At 41.8% G+C, this 16,419-nt stretch overlaps 1 protein-coding gene across 1 annotated transcript in view; it reads right to left on the bottom strand.

Annotated features, from left to right (window-relative positions):
• Nucleotides 1–16,419, bottom strand: part of GRIN2B (glutamate ionotropic receptor NMDA type subunit 2B) — a 969,425-nt gene that overhangs the window by 636,185 nt on the left and 316,821 nt on the right. The window lies entirely within an intron of this gene.

Below are 16,419 nucleotides of genomic sequence, written 5' to 3'. Positions count from 1 at the left end.
GAGCAAGTTTGGTGAGCATCACGATTCCATTGAACAGAGAAGTCTGTTCAATGGAAGTGTGTACTTTTAAGATTGCGAGTGCAATGCAGGGCTCTTGCAGACAGTCTGTGTAAGCTGTCTGCTCATACCACATATGAGCAGGCAGTTACACACTGACAGGAAGCATCAATGAACTACCCAGAGTGCTCAACAGCACCCTGGTAGTTCATCGAGAACAACAAGTCTGTTGATACTTGTAGTCTTTCCATTCACAGAACATGGCTGGGTGGAGTGGTTTGCACATGTGCAAAGCAGTGCATTTGAAAATTTTCTGGGTTAACCGTGCCTTTTCTTAGACTTCTATTACATCACAGAGGTGTAATGGTTAGCACTCTCACCTAGCAGTAAGAAGGGTCACTGGTTCAAATCCCAACCATGATACTTCTCTCAGAAGGTGAAAAAAAGAATAATTAACAATAACACTACAAAAATCACCTTGTGGCGCTAAAAACGAAACACTGCTAAATAACAGTGTACTACAATGTTCAAAAACTGAACTACGTGAGAATTATAAATGCATGTGCATAAATACAAAACATTAAAATAAAATGTGATTAAATAGCAATCAAAAATCGCATATAAGTAATAGCAATCAAAAATTGCATAAAAGTAATAAAGTGAATGAGTGACAGAGCATAAATAGAGCAAATAAATAAGACAAAATATTTTCTGCTACAGATAGTGCTCTAATAACGATGTGCAGTCCCAAAGAAATTTGGTCAAAAAATCAATATTCAATCAGACACACTCAATGTCTAATAAGAAAAAAATGATAATAGCAATAGTTCAAAAACTCCTTCTCCAGTGAAAGTTCTATAGCAAAGTGTCCATAAAACGCAAAACCTCCACCGCACCCTAGGTGTTCGTGCCCCCCTCGTTTAGAACACTCACCAACAGTATTGCCCAGCCATGATACTACCTGCCTGGAGTTTGCATGTTCTCCCTGTGTCTGCGTGGGTTTCCTCCGGGTGCTCCGGTTTCCTCCCACACTCCAAAGACATGCAGGTAGGTTAATTGGCTTCTGTCCAAAATTGGCCCTAGTATATGAATGGGGACCTTTGATTGTGTGCTCTTTGAGGGTAGGGACTGATGTAAATGTGCAATGTACGGGGATAGGGAAAATTGTAGACACTCACTCAGGTTGAACTGGATGGACTGGTGTCTTTATTCAACCTTAGCAACTATGTAGGTGTGGTGCACTTTCTGAAAGCGCACCAAAACTCCTGCATTCAGGTTTGCTGCACTTAGTCATAGACTTCTGTTAAATCCTGTGGGTTTGGACTTAGTCCAGCAGCCTTAGATACATCTGGATGAGAGGTGCTGAATGCCAAGGGGTGAGTGACCTCACCATCCACCCCTGTCTGTGACTGAAGTCTCCCCCATTCTCTCTCCTGCCTCTGAGTGAGTACACTAAGATAATCACTGAACTTTGGATGTTTGTCAAGCTGTTGACTATAAATTGAGAGGAGAGGGAAGGAAGCTAAGCATTTTGGGTCAAGATCAAGATGGCTCCTTGATCAGCCAGCAAAAGCCGGATGGGCTCAGCTCTACCTGTAAAGAAGATCAACGGGGAAGTGTAAGAAACATAAAATTGGCAAAAGTATGGGGTATGCATCTTCCAAGCCCTGAATCGGATCACTTCATAGAAGGTTGGGTGATGAACATCTGCTATCTGCTATGCTGCACAGGCTTCACAAATCCAAAAGAGATGACTGCACTCCTTTCACTCACAAAGCTGCACTTATTAATCATAGAAGTGAGGAGAAGCAGAGAACCGGTGGATATGCTGTGACACCTTCCTTGTTACCGAGGAGAGCTGTGGTTTATCAATCCATGCCTGACATAGACAACCCTCTGGTGAGTGTAAACCCCAAAGGGGAGTTTTAATGCACAGACTGCGACGTGGGGTGTGTAATGTTACAACATAGCAAGATTTCCATCTGAGGTTTCTGGGACTTTTTTCACATCATCTGTCAACTACTTATGTATACCATATACACACAAAAGCTGACCATAAACTTTATGATAGTAGAGCTGCTATAATAATTATAGGCACTTGATTTGGATCTGTGCAATTATTATTATTATCCTTTTTTGATATCTATGCATTTGCATTTTAAGCGGCAGCTGTCTTATTAATATTACACAGTGACGACATTTACTATTAGTTTCATAGTTTCATAGTTATAGTTTCATAGTTTCATAGTTAGTTAGGTTGAATAAAGACACCAGTCCTTCCAGTTCAAGTGAGTGTCTACAATTGTCCCCATCCCTGTACATTGCACACTCATCTTGGTCCCTACCCTCAAGGAGCCAACAATCCAAGGTTCCCATTCATATGCTAGGGCCAATTTTGAACAGAAGCCAATTTACCTACCTGCATGTCTTTGGATTGTGGGAGGAAACCGGAGGAAACCCACACAGGCACAGGCACTATTACAATTGTGGAAGCTCTATTTATTTTATGAAACCTGGCATATCTTTAGCACTGTGATAGTGGAAGGAGGCCTAGTATTCACTATAGTTTTTAGATATGTTACTATATATGATACATAAAGTTTGTTGTTTCTAATTGTAAAAGGTGTCTTTTTGTATGCAATATAGATTTTATTCATTCTCTTAACTTTATATTAGATGTATTTTATAGTGTTGTCTTTTGATCATACAATGTTATGAAGTTGATGTGAGTGTAACATTTTTTTATTGCCAGACCCAGTTGCTTTTCCCACTCCAACTAGGGTATGCTGCATCAAATATTCAACAGAGATTTCTGTGTAGTTGCAGGCACAACATGTATAGAGGTCTCCCTTTAGAATTGCTAGTAAGTTTGAAAAAGGGGTGTATCCACCCTAAAACGCATTGCCATGCCCTCTTTGCTTTGTGACGTCATCCCCCACAACTCTGCATTGCTCTGCTCTGCCACTGGGTTACAGAAATCCAAGTCGGCTGTAGTACATCCACCTGGCCATTTCCCTGTCAAACTCTGCTACATCTGACTGGCCATTTCACTTTATGCCAAGTATCATTTATATTGGGAGGGTTGAAACAGTTTGCCTCCTTGACATGCATACTTTGGCTTTACCGCAGTGAGTGCATTTTATACATGTTTTTATTACCTATTTTAATAAAACTACATTTAATCGGCGGGAACCTTCTTTTCTATTTGTTCTTTTGTATAATGGACCAAAAAATGTGTTGGAGCTAAATGATAGGAAAAAATGTACTCGTGTTGGGGGTCAGTAGGAGTAGCATATCAAAAAAGCAGAACTTTACAATCTTAAACTGTATAAATTCACTGTATCTGAATGTTGGTTGCTGCACTCTTCAGTGTACTGATACAGCTGTGTGAAGTTGGCACCCCATGTTTGTAAAACCTGAATAAAAATATACCATTTGTTTGTGCCGCGTTTGTGCTGATTTGTGCCGTAAAAATGAGCGTTTGTACCGGTTCTGTTTCTGAGATATGAAACATTCATTGTAATGCTAGCCCCGCCCACTTTGTGCCCCATGTTGCTGAATTTTAAAAACAAATGTGCCATTTGTTTGTGCCGCAATTGTGCTGGTTTGTGCCGCAAAAATAACCGTTTGTGGCACTTTGGTTGCGGTGATATTGTGCGTTATAGTTGCTGAAACCCCACCCACTTAGCACCCTATGTTGCTGAATTTTAAAAACAAAAACGCCATTCGTTGGTGCCATGTTTGTGTCGGTTTGTGCTGCAAAAATAAACATTTGTGCCGCTTTGGTTGCGGAGATATTGTGCGTTATATTTGCTGCAACCCCACCTACTTACACCCCATGTTGCTGAATTTGAAAAACAAATGCACCATTTGTTTGTGCCACGTTTGTGCTGCAAAAATAAACATTTGTGCCACTTTCTTTTTGGAAATATTATGCGTTCTATTTGCTGAAACCCTGCCCACTTTGCACCCCATGTTGCTTAATTTTAAAAACAAATGTGCCATTAGTTTGTGCCACGTTTGTGCTGGTTTGTGCCACAAAAATAAACATTTGTGCCGCTTTGGTTGTGGAGATATTGTGCGTTTTAGTTGCTGAAACCCCACCCATTTTGCACCCCATGTTGCTTAATTTTAAAAACAAATGCACCATTCGTTTTTTGCCGCGTTTGTGATGGTTTGTGCTGCAAAAATAACTGTTTGTGCCTCTTTGGTTTCGGAGATATTGTGCGTTACATTTGCTGAAACCCCACTTACTTTGCACCCCATGTTGCTGAATTTTAAAAACAAATGCACCATTCGTTTGTACCGCATTTGTGCTGGTTTGTGCTGCAAAAATAAACGTTTGTGTCGCTTTGGTTTCTGAGATATTGAGTGGTATATGTCAAACCACACTGACTTTACACCTTGTTATTAAATCTTACATACGTATTTAAAATGGAACAAATGTGTATCTATCACAGGGTGGTGTCTGTGGATACACTGATAAATAAAATGCCACGTCCTGGTTATCACTTTGTGAATGTAAATATTGACAAGGAAAAGGGGGAGTAAGGGAGAAAAATAAAAAATGAAAATAAAAGAACCTTCACATAAAAGACCTCAAAAGAAAAAATGTGGGTTCAGTTGGACTTTTTAGGCATAAAGAAAGTTGTAAACACAACCAGTATATTCAAAAAGAATTATTTCTATTTATTTTTAAAACAAAAAATAAAAACAGAAAATAAAGAGTTCAATTTCCTTTTTACACACAAAAAAGATATGATTCCCCCTTTTACCTTCCTTCTTTACCCAGTGGGAACTTGGTCCGTTTTTATTGCACCTTGAGCTCAGGGGATACTAAACAGTATCCATCACCGATCCTACTTCTGTTCACTTACGCCTCAAGAATACTTATTAAACACTGAAGATTTGAAACCTTATGAGCCCAATGCACCTTTAAAGTGATTCCACTAAGCTCAAAATCTATATTTATATTTATCTGCTCAACAATTAATTCTTTTTTTTTTTTTCCCTTTTTCCCCTTCCCCTTCTTCTCTTCTCTTTTTTTTTTTTTTCCCTCTGTGGAGAAATGGTTGTGTAATCAATCGTACCAACTTCCCCATTCTCCTTCGGAAACGGTGGTCTCTCTATATGGGACACACTCTATGAAGGAATAACACTGTTATCAGCTCCTGAAGAAGCGTCATCACAGACGCGAAACATGTAGAGCATCAAAAATATATGTAATTGCTGACTGTATGGTTGATATCCTTGATCCTATATTTATATAGATATATATTTTGTTTTTTCCTTTTTGGAAATTTGAAATGGATTTTACCACTTTTGATAGGATGTCAATTAGGTCTTAAATGTATAGTTATAAGGAGGAAACATTTCTTTTTTGTGTGTAAAAAGGAAATTGAACTCTTTATTTTCTGTTTTTATTTTTTGTTTTAAAAATAAATAGAAATAATTCTTTTTGAATATACTGGTTGTGTTTACAACTTTCTTTATGCCTAAAAAGGCCAACTGAACCCACATTTTTTCTTTTGAGGTCTTTTATGTGAAGGTTCTTTTATTTTCATTTTTTATTTTTCTCCCTTACTCCCCCTTTTCCTTGTCAATATTTACATTCACTAAATCTTACATACAACTAGATTTATTTGTTCGCGGTTTGTGCCGATTTGGTGGATATGATGTTTTACTTCACATGCATAGTTTTGCCACGCCCACAGGGATCCCCCTTCAAATTCTGTAGCGCTGACTGGAAGAACAGACGGAGGAGGAAATATGGGGAGGGCACAATTGGCTCTGGCTCTAGTGAAGCAGAGCCAGCTGTCAATCAGCAGAATGGATCTCAACAGTATTGTCGGCACCTGTCCATGCTGCACCTTTTTTGGCCTTAGTTCTCTTTTTGTTCACCAGATGACATATAGTATGTTCTCCTGTGACAAAAAAACTCATGTGCATGTGGCAGGCTATTGCCCACTATATCCTGACAGAGCAGAGCCATGCTACAGCTGGGACAGATACCGACAATACTGTCAAGATCCACCCTGCCACCTGATTGACAGCTGGCTCTGCCTCACTAGAGCCAGCTGTGCCCGCCCCCTCCCCTGATTTCCTCCTCCGTCTGTTCTTCCAGTCAGCGCTAGAGAATCGGAAGGGGGGATCCCTGTAAGGGTGGCAAAACTACGCATGTGAAGTAAAACATCATATACAATATCCACCAAATCTGCACAAACCACGAACAAATAAATCTAGTTGTATGTAAGATTTAATAACGAGGTGTAAAGTCAGTGTGGTTTGACAACATTTATCACTCAATATCTCCGAAACCAAAGCATAAAAAAAGTTTATTTTTACGGTACAAACCAGCACAAATGCGGCACAAATGGCGCATTTGTTTTTAAAATTCAGCAACATGGGGTGCAAAGTGGGCAGGGTTTCAGCAACTATAACACACAATATCTCTGAAAACCAAAGCAGAATAAACGTTTATTTTTGCAGCACAAACCAGCACAAAAGTGGGAAAAACGAATGGCACGTTTGTTTTTAAAATTCAGCAACATGGGATGCAAAGTGGGCAAGGTTCAGCAAATATGACACACAATATCTCTGAAAACCAAAGCGGCACTGATGCTTTTTTTATTCTTCTACATATTTTTGGTAAATAAAATTGCAATAAGCGTATATTGATTGGTTTGTGCAAAAGTTATAGCGTCTACAAAATAGGGGATAGCTTTTTAGTTTTAGGGCATTTTTATTATAATTTTTTTTTACTAGTAATGGCGGCGAGCTATAACAAATACTGTTTATTGGGACTGCGACATTATGGCGGACACATCGGACGATTTTGACACATTTTTGGGACCATTGGCATTTTTACAGTGATCAGTGCTATAAAAATGCATTGCTTCCTGTAAAAATGTCACTGGAAGGGAAGGGGTTAACACTACGGGGCAATCAAGGGGTTAATGTATTCCCTAGAGTGTTGCCATTTTTACAGCAATCAGTGCTATAAAAATGCATTGATTACTGCAAAAATGTCACTGGCAGGGAAGGGGTTAACACTAGGGGGCAATCAAGGGGTTAATATATTCCCTAGAGTGTGTTCTACCTGAAGGGGGGAGGGGAAGAGATAGATCGCTGTTCATACTCTGTATGAACAGACGATCTGTTACTTCTCTTCTCAGAGAACCGGAAACTGTGTGTTTACACACACAGATGTCGGTTTTCCATGTGTCCCGAGCGATTGTGGGAGCCCAGTGGTGATCGCGACTCACACTAGCTCTGTAGATGAGCAGGGGGCGCCTGTGCGCACCCTAGTGGCCGCAGGGTGAAGCGACTTTACATAACGTAATTTTGCCCAGCCGAGCCATTCTGCCGCAGTACAACTGCGGCGGCCGGTCGGACAGTGTTTAACACTTCACAAAAAAAAACATTACATAAACCAGCAATAGCTGAACTGAGTGGTATACCATGTTGTGATATAGAAATTGAACAGCATAGGAGCTCTGGTCTTGCACAAGAGGGTGCAAGGAGGCTCAGTAAAATCCCTAGCACTTAAGCAAACAAGCCATAAGTCAGAGTCTGTGAAGTCTGCGATGTAACTTTTTATTTGTTTGCCATTTTTTCCACCTAGCAATTTTGCAAAGGGTGGGGGCTAACAGATAGGTAAATAGTAAGTTTAGATTACAAGGTCCTCTTTAAAACAGAAGGTATCTGCATGTCTCAACTTCATCTCAAATCCAAGCACACTACACAGTAACAGCCTAATAATATAAGGCCGTGTATTCTGCATAGCATACAGTTCTTTCTAATTTTCCAAGCCTCATGTGCAAGGATGTTTAGAAGCTCCAGTGTGCTGAGGCACATGTGCCGTGTACAACTATCAGTACTAGTGTAGCAAACCACCAGTAAGGAGCTGCATATGAAAGGGATCCCCCACTCCTGCACAGCCAGGCACACCTAATCTTCACAGGCACACAGGGTCAGAAAACAGTCCATGGCTTTGTTTTTGTTGTTTATTAGGGGGTTAACAACTTGGATAGGGATGGGAAGTAAAGGGATGCCCATTTGACTTCAACAAACTTCAGGGGCAACTTCCTATATACAGCTATATACAGTCTCCTCTTCACCTTCTTCCTGCACACTCTTGGCCTCTCTCTTGCTCAGCCCCTGCTGGTACACTTCTGGGGGAACTTAACAGTCTTCTTGTCAGTTTTGTAGCGGCACATTACAGGCAGGAACTCACAGTCCCTTAACAGTAGCACACGAGGAGTGACACAGCATGTAACATTCCCCTCTGTTTCCTTTGTAGTCACTGATCCCAGCACCACTGCTTCAGACCCTGCCAGCCCAGTTGGCTGCAGCTGCCTCTTTTACCAGCTCTCTTGGCTACATCTTCACACCAGTCCACTCTTCACCAGCCCACCCGGTGTTGTGAAAAATTTTAGATGTATTTTTACATGTATTGTCATAAGAGTCCCCCGTGTTCATTCTCCCCTAGCCCACTCTAAAAGAGCTGACGGGGCAGACTGACGCTGGTTAAGATTCGTTAGGTAGTGGATAACTTCCTGGGATTGGAAAGAAGTGTTTGCGGTTTGGGGGTATGTCCGCCAGCATAAGGGCCCCTGCACATTATACAGACGAACGTCTGGGGGCATATGCTTGCTCTGCAAGGATTGATTGTGGGCGGATGTGCGCTCATTGTTTCTGCTGTGTCTGATCACCATATGTGGGGATGGGCAGCACACATCTGTGGATAACCTTTCATCCACACGGAGGTGTACAATAATCCAGGTATACATTGTTCTCTGTAACATTGTATATTAAGGATTTCTATCAACGGAATCGTAGTCATCGTTCATTGGTTTTGTGTGGTTCGCGTCATTGAAAGCATTTAGTCAGTTTGCGCCACTGACTATTTGAATGTATATATGTCTGTGATTGGTTCTTTTGAAGGAAAACAAATGTCTGATTGGCTGTCTCTGTGAAGACACCACTTTCTTCTGTATTGTATTGCATTGTATTGTCCTTATATGGTCATTTACATCCTGTGTTGCTGCTGTGAGGTCACAAGCTTTGTAGGAGGTGTTTAGCTGGTTGGAGGCAAACCCTCCAGGGAGTGGTTTCCGGTTGATATGTAAATAAAAGAGCCAGCAGACGACCCGCAGGGAAACATAAGAAGGATGGTCATGTCTGTTCATTGGGATGAGTGGGTTGAAAGGTAAGCTAAAGTATTATATCATTAAGATGGAAATGTTACTATTATGGGAAACAGGAGATTTGGCTGTGTGCTCTGCGTATGGCCAAAATTTCCTGGACACTGGCTAACTCTCAGGAGATCTCTAAGGGGAAGTACTGAAGACTTAAGCCTACCTCTGTCTTCAAGAGAGACTGGCTACGTGTTGCAGTCTCCCCCGTTTGTTGGTCTCCCCAAGTGTTGAACTACTCACTCTGTCCTCTCCTTGCTACTGGGCAGGATCTTTCTAGCACCTGAGCCTGGGCCCAAGGCAGGTCAACCCCCCCCCCCCACCAGACTAGGGGGTACCCTGGCCACAGACAGCCTCCTCAACACTGCATCTCCATCTTCCAATGACTGCCCTGCTGGCATGGCCCATGTCTATTTATGGGGTGAACTCAGACCACTACTGGGGAATGGCTGAGGCCTCATAAATATGCATGGCAGCTCCTCCTAACCCCTGCCCTCTAATGCTAGAAGGTTATCCAACAACCTTACAGACACCAGGGGAAGACAGCAGAGGGCTGCCAGGATGAGTCATCCAGCCCTGAACTCTAAAAACCTTGACCAAATTACAGACTCACAAATGTATAATATGAGTCAGAGTTAAATAGTTACATAGTTAGTCAGGTTGAAAAATGACACAAGTCCATCTAGCTCAACCAAAAAAAAAAAAAGTATGGTTTGCCTATTCTGCATGCTACATATAGCTCACATTAGAGGGTGCTACACTAGTAAACAGCAATTCCAGGGCAAATAATAATGGCTTCTGCATCAGCATCTACCTGCGCGTGCATGTATGGTGCGTCTTCTCAAACATACCACTTTCACACTTAAAGAGAAACACCACACATACATGTGGTACTAAACACAGATGAAGAAGCCACCAGTGTTTACCTGTGCATGGCCAGGTAAAACTATTCATTGTATTGGTGGCTGTATGTGGCAGGTGCGGCTCCCCAGAGAGCTTATGCCTCATTACACAGGAGATGCTAAGCATCAGTGTGCCTGAGGCCTGAGAAGTCTGTATTTAACAATTTCTTGTAATGACATTCTTGGTAAAAGTAAACAAAGCTGCAACCCAATATCTACCCCAGGAGGTCTTTTATCCAAACTGCATGTGGCTAAAGGACTAAAGTAACTACAGATAAAGGTAAAATTGGTTAATTTCTACAGGGTTGAAATGCATTTTATTCTTGATCCAAATATGAAGTCATGAATGGTTTTCCTTAGATACTGAAATAAAAATATAGAATTGTCATTCATTCATGCCATTTTTTATAATAAGTTTAAGACTGTCTAATATACTCATGCCATTTTGTATCTCTACTTAAATACTAACATTTCTTGGAGCCTCAAATAATTTATATGGCTCCAAGTGTAGAATGTGTTTATAAAGTGTATTTGTTCCATTATAGGGTTAAAATAGGTTGTCTACTTCAAATTAACATGATACCAAACAGCTTTTCTTAATATCCTCTAATTCCTCTTTATTGGCCACTGAGGTACTGTGATGGATAATTACAAAGCAGGGCTGCGTTTGAGCTGCAGAGACAGAACCAAGTGGAGGCTTGCGACTTACATCCATGTCTAATGAAAGCTAAAAACCTGTGCACATTCTACTTGCCCAACAGTCACCAATGAGATGTTTGAAGATACATTTAAAAACTCTGAAACTAACACTGGACTCAAAGCTCCTCTGCTTTCTCCAGTGTCCACAGCCTAGCCTTTGAAAATATTAAATAGGAAATTAAAAGAGCCAAGCAACTATTATTATGGTAGTAGTTTTGGAGATGTCTGTTATCTTACTTTGAAAAGCTGGTAAACTAACAAGGGATTTACTATCTGTGTAGCAATGAAAAACCCATATAGTTAGATTGAAAATTCTGTATACTACAAAAATACTAATTGTCATTCTATTGTGTTGTTCCATTGTCAATTTGTCCTATGCACTGAAGAACACCACATCGCGCAATGTTCTGGTACGAACCGAACCGGGGAGTGTTCGGGTGATCGCTAGTAAACACACTTGATAGTCAGCATGTTGACATCATACTTCCTTATTGTAGATTTGTAGCTTCCCTGTATTTTCTTTTCTTGTAATCTGCCTAACACCACTAAGGACAACTAAGCCCTTGTACACACGGTCGGAGAATCTGTCAGAATGTGTCCTATCGGACCGTGCCGTCGGATAATCCGACTGTGTGTGGTATGCATCGGACTGATTCCGTCGGAATATCCGTCAGACCCAATTTTCCAACATGTTGGAAATATTTCCCGACCAACTGGGCCGATCGGACATACTCCGATCATGTGTAGAGAATTTTGATCGGACCAAGTGCCACGCATGCTCAGATCAAATTCCTACATCAAAGCTATTGGCTACTAGCCTGAATGTAGTCCCATCGTAACGAAATTACGTCATCACGTTCTGAAAGATCGGATTTTTTCGCCAACTTTGTCTGACCATGTGTATGCAACAGTTTCGGACAAGATCCGACGGGCAAAATCCGACGGATTTGGTTGTGGAAATCTCCGACCGTGTGTACAGGGGCTAAAAGTACCTACAAACATGTTAATTTTACAGAACTGTGGAGGAGAGTAAAGCCATGATACCAACAATGGGAATAACCAACATGGTGCCTATTCTAGAGATTTCACTTCACAAAAGGATTTAAAAAATTGTGCTCATCTTCTGTTTCAATTACGTATGTAAAGGTTTTGAATGTCCAATCAATTTTTAACCTGTTGAAAAGTGTCAGCAGGACAACTTTGTGCGACCGTGTGACAAATTTGGACAGATTTTGTCATCGGAATGTCTGACCGTGTGTACAGGGCATTAACCTGACACAAGATGCAGTATGTTACCAGAAAACGTCATAGGATGGACTGATTGGGTTACTTCTGCACATATGCATGCTAAGTGGCAGGGTCAAAAGTGTATAACTTTACTGAAGAAGGTGCTATATTTTATATTTTCTAATGAGGTTTGGAACAAAGGCTTACACATATACTAGAGCTGATGTAATGAATGCTAGGTTAATTCATGCTTGGCTGGTCAACCATGAGGCAAGCAGCAGTAACCATTCTCTAATAAACTATTCTTTACGCTGATGTCAGAATCACTAGAGAGAACTTATGAATACTGTGTTCAGACTGGGTTACTTTATACCCAAGCCACTTCATCCCATTGTGACACACTTTAGATCCAGGCACTGCTTTATTTTCATGATAGGCTGTTTTACTGTTATTTTTCCTTTAGGATCATCTTTCACAAAGCATTTATTATTAACAGTGGTCATGGACGAAGGGGTGGGGGGAATTGCTTGTATATAAAAGGAAGCAGCTTGGTAAGGTCCCACCTAAGATCCCTATTTCCATCCTGCACACCTACTATGGTGACTATTCAGAGCCTTGAAGACCTGATCAGATTACTCATGTTCCCTCTCTGCACCCTGGGGCATCTCCTTGGGCTATATACCTATGATAAAGAAGCACAGGGACAGGGGATGGCAAGTGGACACAGAGATGCAAGATGGCTGTGACCTATTGCACGTTGTGCAGGCACAAAGATACAAGACAAAGGAAGCAGTGATGAACCTGGGCAGAAAGAGCCTGTTGCTATGACTGATTGACTATAACTTCCCTCTCTTTGGGGACTGCATCACATGCTGGACAGGACAAGGGCCATCAGCTGCAACTATCTTGAAATAGAGGACACAAAGGAGTCACCTGGTACCCCTGTATACTCCCTACCTACCTCCCAACAACCTCCTAACTCTCAGGTGAATATGAACGGTGCTCAGATGCTATGTCATTTTCTGATTTACTACAACCATATCACTGACTCTTTCTTATTGTTGTTATTGTTTTAGAAACAATTCAATGACTTAGTCCAGTATATTACATTAAAGAAAAGGTCCCTAGAATTAGAATTTCAGCTCCTAACCTTTGGACCTTTTTTCCTATAATAATAATTAACCATCAGATACGTTTCATGGTAAAAATCGTTATTTAAAGTTTCAGTTACAATGTAACAATGTAAAAAAACAAAAAACAAAAACAGTACGACACTTTAGTTACAGAACAAGGAGACAGTACAATATACAGAAAATACTATCTAAGTAAAATTTAGCTGGGCAACCTCTGCTCATTTATATCAAATGATACATAGGAAGTGTAGATCTAACATCTGATTATAGATATGAGAGGAGATCTAACATAGGGTAGTGTCTGAGTGTAGATCTAACATAGGATAAGAAAGTTTCCATTTAAAGTGTTTGTTAAGGTTAAAATAAAATAAAAAATCACAATGTCTCCAAGTTATTTAACAATCAGGATTGCTTTTTTGGAGGAGATGTACAGTACAGTACAACACATGTACAGTACAACATAACAGAATTACATTTGTCCTGTGAGGTGAATACATTACATTGCATCAGTTTGGGTACATTACATATTAATTACTTCAATATTTATACAAGAACATGTACGGATACTGAGACAGGAGAGGGTACAATAATGTAGCGGGGGGTGAGGTGAGGGAGAGGAAAGTATGGGCCGGGGAGGGAGGGAGAAAGAAGGGGGGGGGGAACCCCATTCAGTTAGATCTAGCTGGTTAAATAGAAGTCCATGAAAGCCATACTTTGTCGAATTTCCAAGGGCAGCCAGCTTATAAAGGAGCAAGGCAGCATTGACACTGTTCTCCCAAGAGGATACAGCGGGGGGTGCAGAGGAGGTCCATTTATGTAAGATTTCTTTCTTAGCATAAAAAAGAAGATATGAAATCAACAGCTTACTGTGATGCGCTCTTTGTTCATCTTCATGAATACCCAGCAAAGCTAATTCAGGTGTTCTGGGAGCAGATAGCCTGAGACAGACATTTAATTGTTCAAAAATTCCCGACCAAAAACTAGACAAGATGGGGCAGTCCCAAAACATGTGCATGTAGGTGCCTAGTTGTGATCTACATCGGGGGCAGTGAGCGTCCCTGTCAGGGTAGATTCTGGCCATATGCATTGGGGTATAGTAGCCCGTATGAAGGAACGTTAAACAAGCTTGTCTCCCGCAGAGATGACCAGCTTAGTGCCCTGTTCAAGACATTCCTCCCAATCTTCCCGCTCCAGAGCCGGGATATCAGTCTTCCATTTTTCCCAAAGTCTATTCATTTTGGAGGAGTCTATTGGAAGTAGGGTACTGTACAGAGCAGATAGGGGATTCCTAAGGGCATCGCAGGACAGAAGATCTTCTAGCGGGTCCAATTGCAGAACTGGTGGAGTAGGAAATTGGGCCCTAACTGCATGCGGAGTTGAGCATAGTAGAAATACATCTATCCAGGCAGGGCATGGGCCCTAGTCAATTGGGGGATTGTCAATAGGGTGCCCGTAAGCATAATGTCTCTCAGAGTTTTGAAGCCAAATCTCACCCATATCTGGGGATCCAGAATCGTTATAAGATGTGGTGGGTTAGGATTCCCCCAGAGGGGCTGGACCGGGGACCAGTGCCCCTCCCGAGAGAATCTGCGCCTAGCTATGTTCCATATTTTAATCGTCACTCTAGTTAGAGCAGGGAGATCTGTATATGCCCTCATCCCTCTATTCTGTATAGCCTGTAGTGAACCCAGATGAGCCGCTTTTAAATAGACTGCAGCATTAGAGCGTTTAGCAACAAACCACCAGTATCTGGTGGCCAACATAGTCGCCCAGTAGTAAACCTGTAGATTTGGGAGGGCAAGGCCGCCTAAATGTGTGGGTAAGTGCAATGTGGACTTTGTCAATCTAGGTGATGCATTTCTCCACTTCCTGGAAGAAAGACCCCTGGATCCAGATCTGGCTATTTCGGAAAAGGTAGTTAAGTTTGGGTAGAATTAACATCTTTAAGATGTTTATATGGCCTATTAGATTAAGCGAAAACCCGGACCAGGATTGGCATCTCTCTCTCAGGAGTCGGAGCAAGGGAAGTATATTCAGGGCATAATACTGACCAGTATCTCTAGCCACCTGTACCCCCACCCGTAGTTGAATTCTGTAGCCCATTGCAATGATGTGGGGTTGGGCAAAGGTGGGATTTGGTTGTCTAGGGGGAAAAGGACCAATTTGGACCAATTGATATGGATGCCCGATAGGGATCCGAATTAGTTAAATATTTCTAGGGTGGTAGACAGGAATGGGCCAGCATCGCTCAAGTAAAGCAGGGTGTCATCTGTGTAAAGGGATATTTTTTCTTCCAGGGTGCCAACTCTCATCCCCCATACATCCAGTGACTCTCGAACCAGGATCGCCAAGAGTTCCAGTGCTAAGGCAAATAGACTGGGTGATAAGAGACACCCTTGGTGAGTGCCTCTATGTAGTAGAAAGGAATTAGAAATGTAATTGTTCGTATGCACCCTGGCCTCAGGAGCTCTGTAATGCAGCTGTATCCAGCGTAAAAAATTGGGGCCAAAACCAAAATATTGTTGTACCCCCCATAGGTAGTCCCATTCCACTGAATCAAATTCCTTCCTCGGCATCTAGGGAGGCAATCACCCGGAATCCAGCATTATCATGGGCAAGGGACATATTTAAAAAGAGGCGCCTGTTTATGTCAGTGCTCTTGCCCGGCATAAATCCCATCTGATTGACATGAATCAGTGTGGATATTACAGATGAGTGGCCAGTATCTTTGCCAGTATTTTGGCATTCACATTGAGTAGCAAGATGGGTCTATATGACGCACATTCCTGGGAATCCTTACCGGGTTTAGGAATCAGGACAATTATGGCCTCCTCCATGGATTCGGGCAAGCAATCCGCCCCCTCAAGCCCAGAGAGGAGGGTTTTGATTCTGGGGGCAAGGAGGTCTGCATGCTGGGAGTAGAACTCAGTGGGCAAGCCATCTGCACCCGGGATCTTACCATTCTGTAGATCCACAATTGCAGTCTGGACCTCCTCCAGGGAGATATCCTCATCTAGTTGGGTCCTATGTTCCTCTGACAAGGTAGGGAAGGGGACATCATCTAGATAATCCCTTAGTTCAGATGGGGAATACTGAGACCTAGTTGTGTAAACTTCTCAAATGAATTCAAGGAATCTAGAACTGATATCCTCAGGGGAGGATAATATTTGCCCTTGGGCGTCACGAATACTAGCTATATGTTTAGAGACTGTCTGATTTTTTGCCAGCCATGCTAGCAGCCTGCCTTTTTTGCTCCCATGTTCA

The sequence above is a fragment of the Lithobates pipiens genome, unplaced genomic scaffold (assembly GCF_037356315.1).
Source record: "Lithobates pipiens isolate NorthernLeopardFrog02 unplaced genomic scaffold, aLitPip1_a1.2 Scaffold_23, whole genome shotgun sequence".
NCBI lineage: Eukaryota > Metazoa > Chordata > Amphibia > Anura > Ranidae > Lithobates > Lithobates pipiens.
Note: the sequence above shows the minus strand (reverse complement) of the source record. Positions and strands in the feature narration are given on the sequence as shown.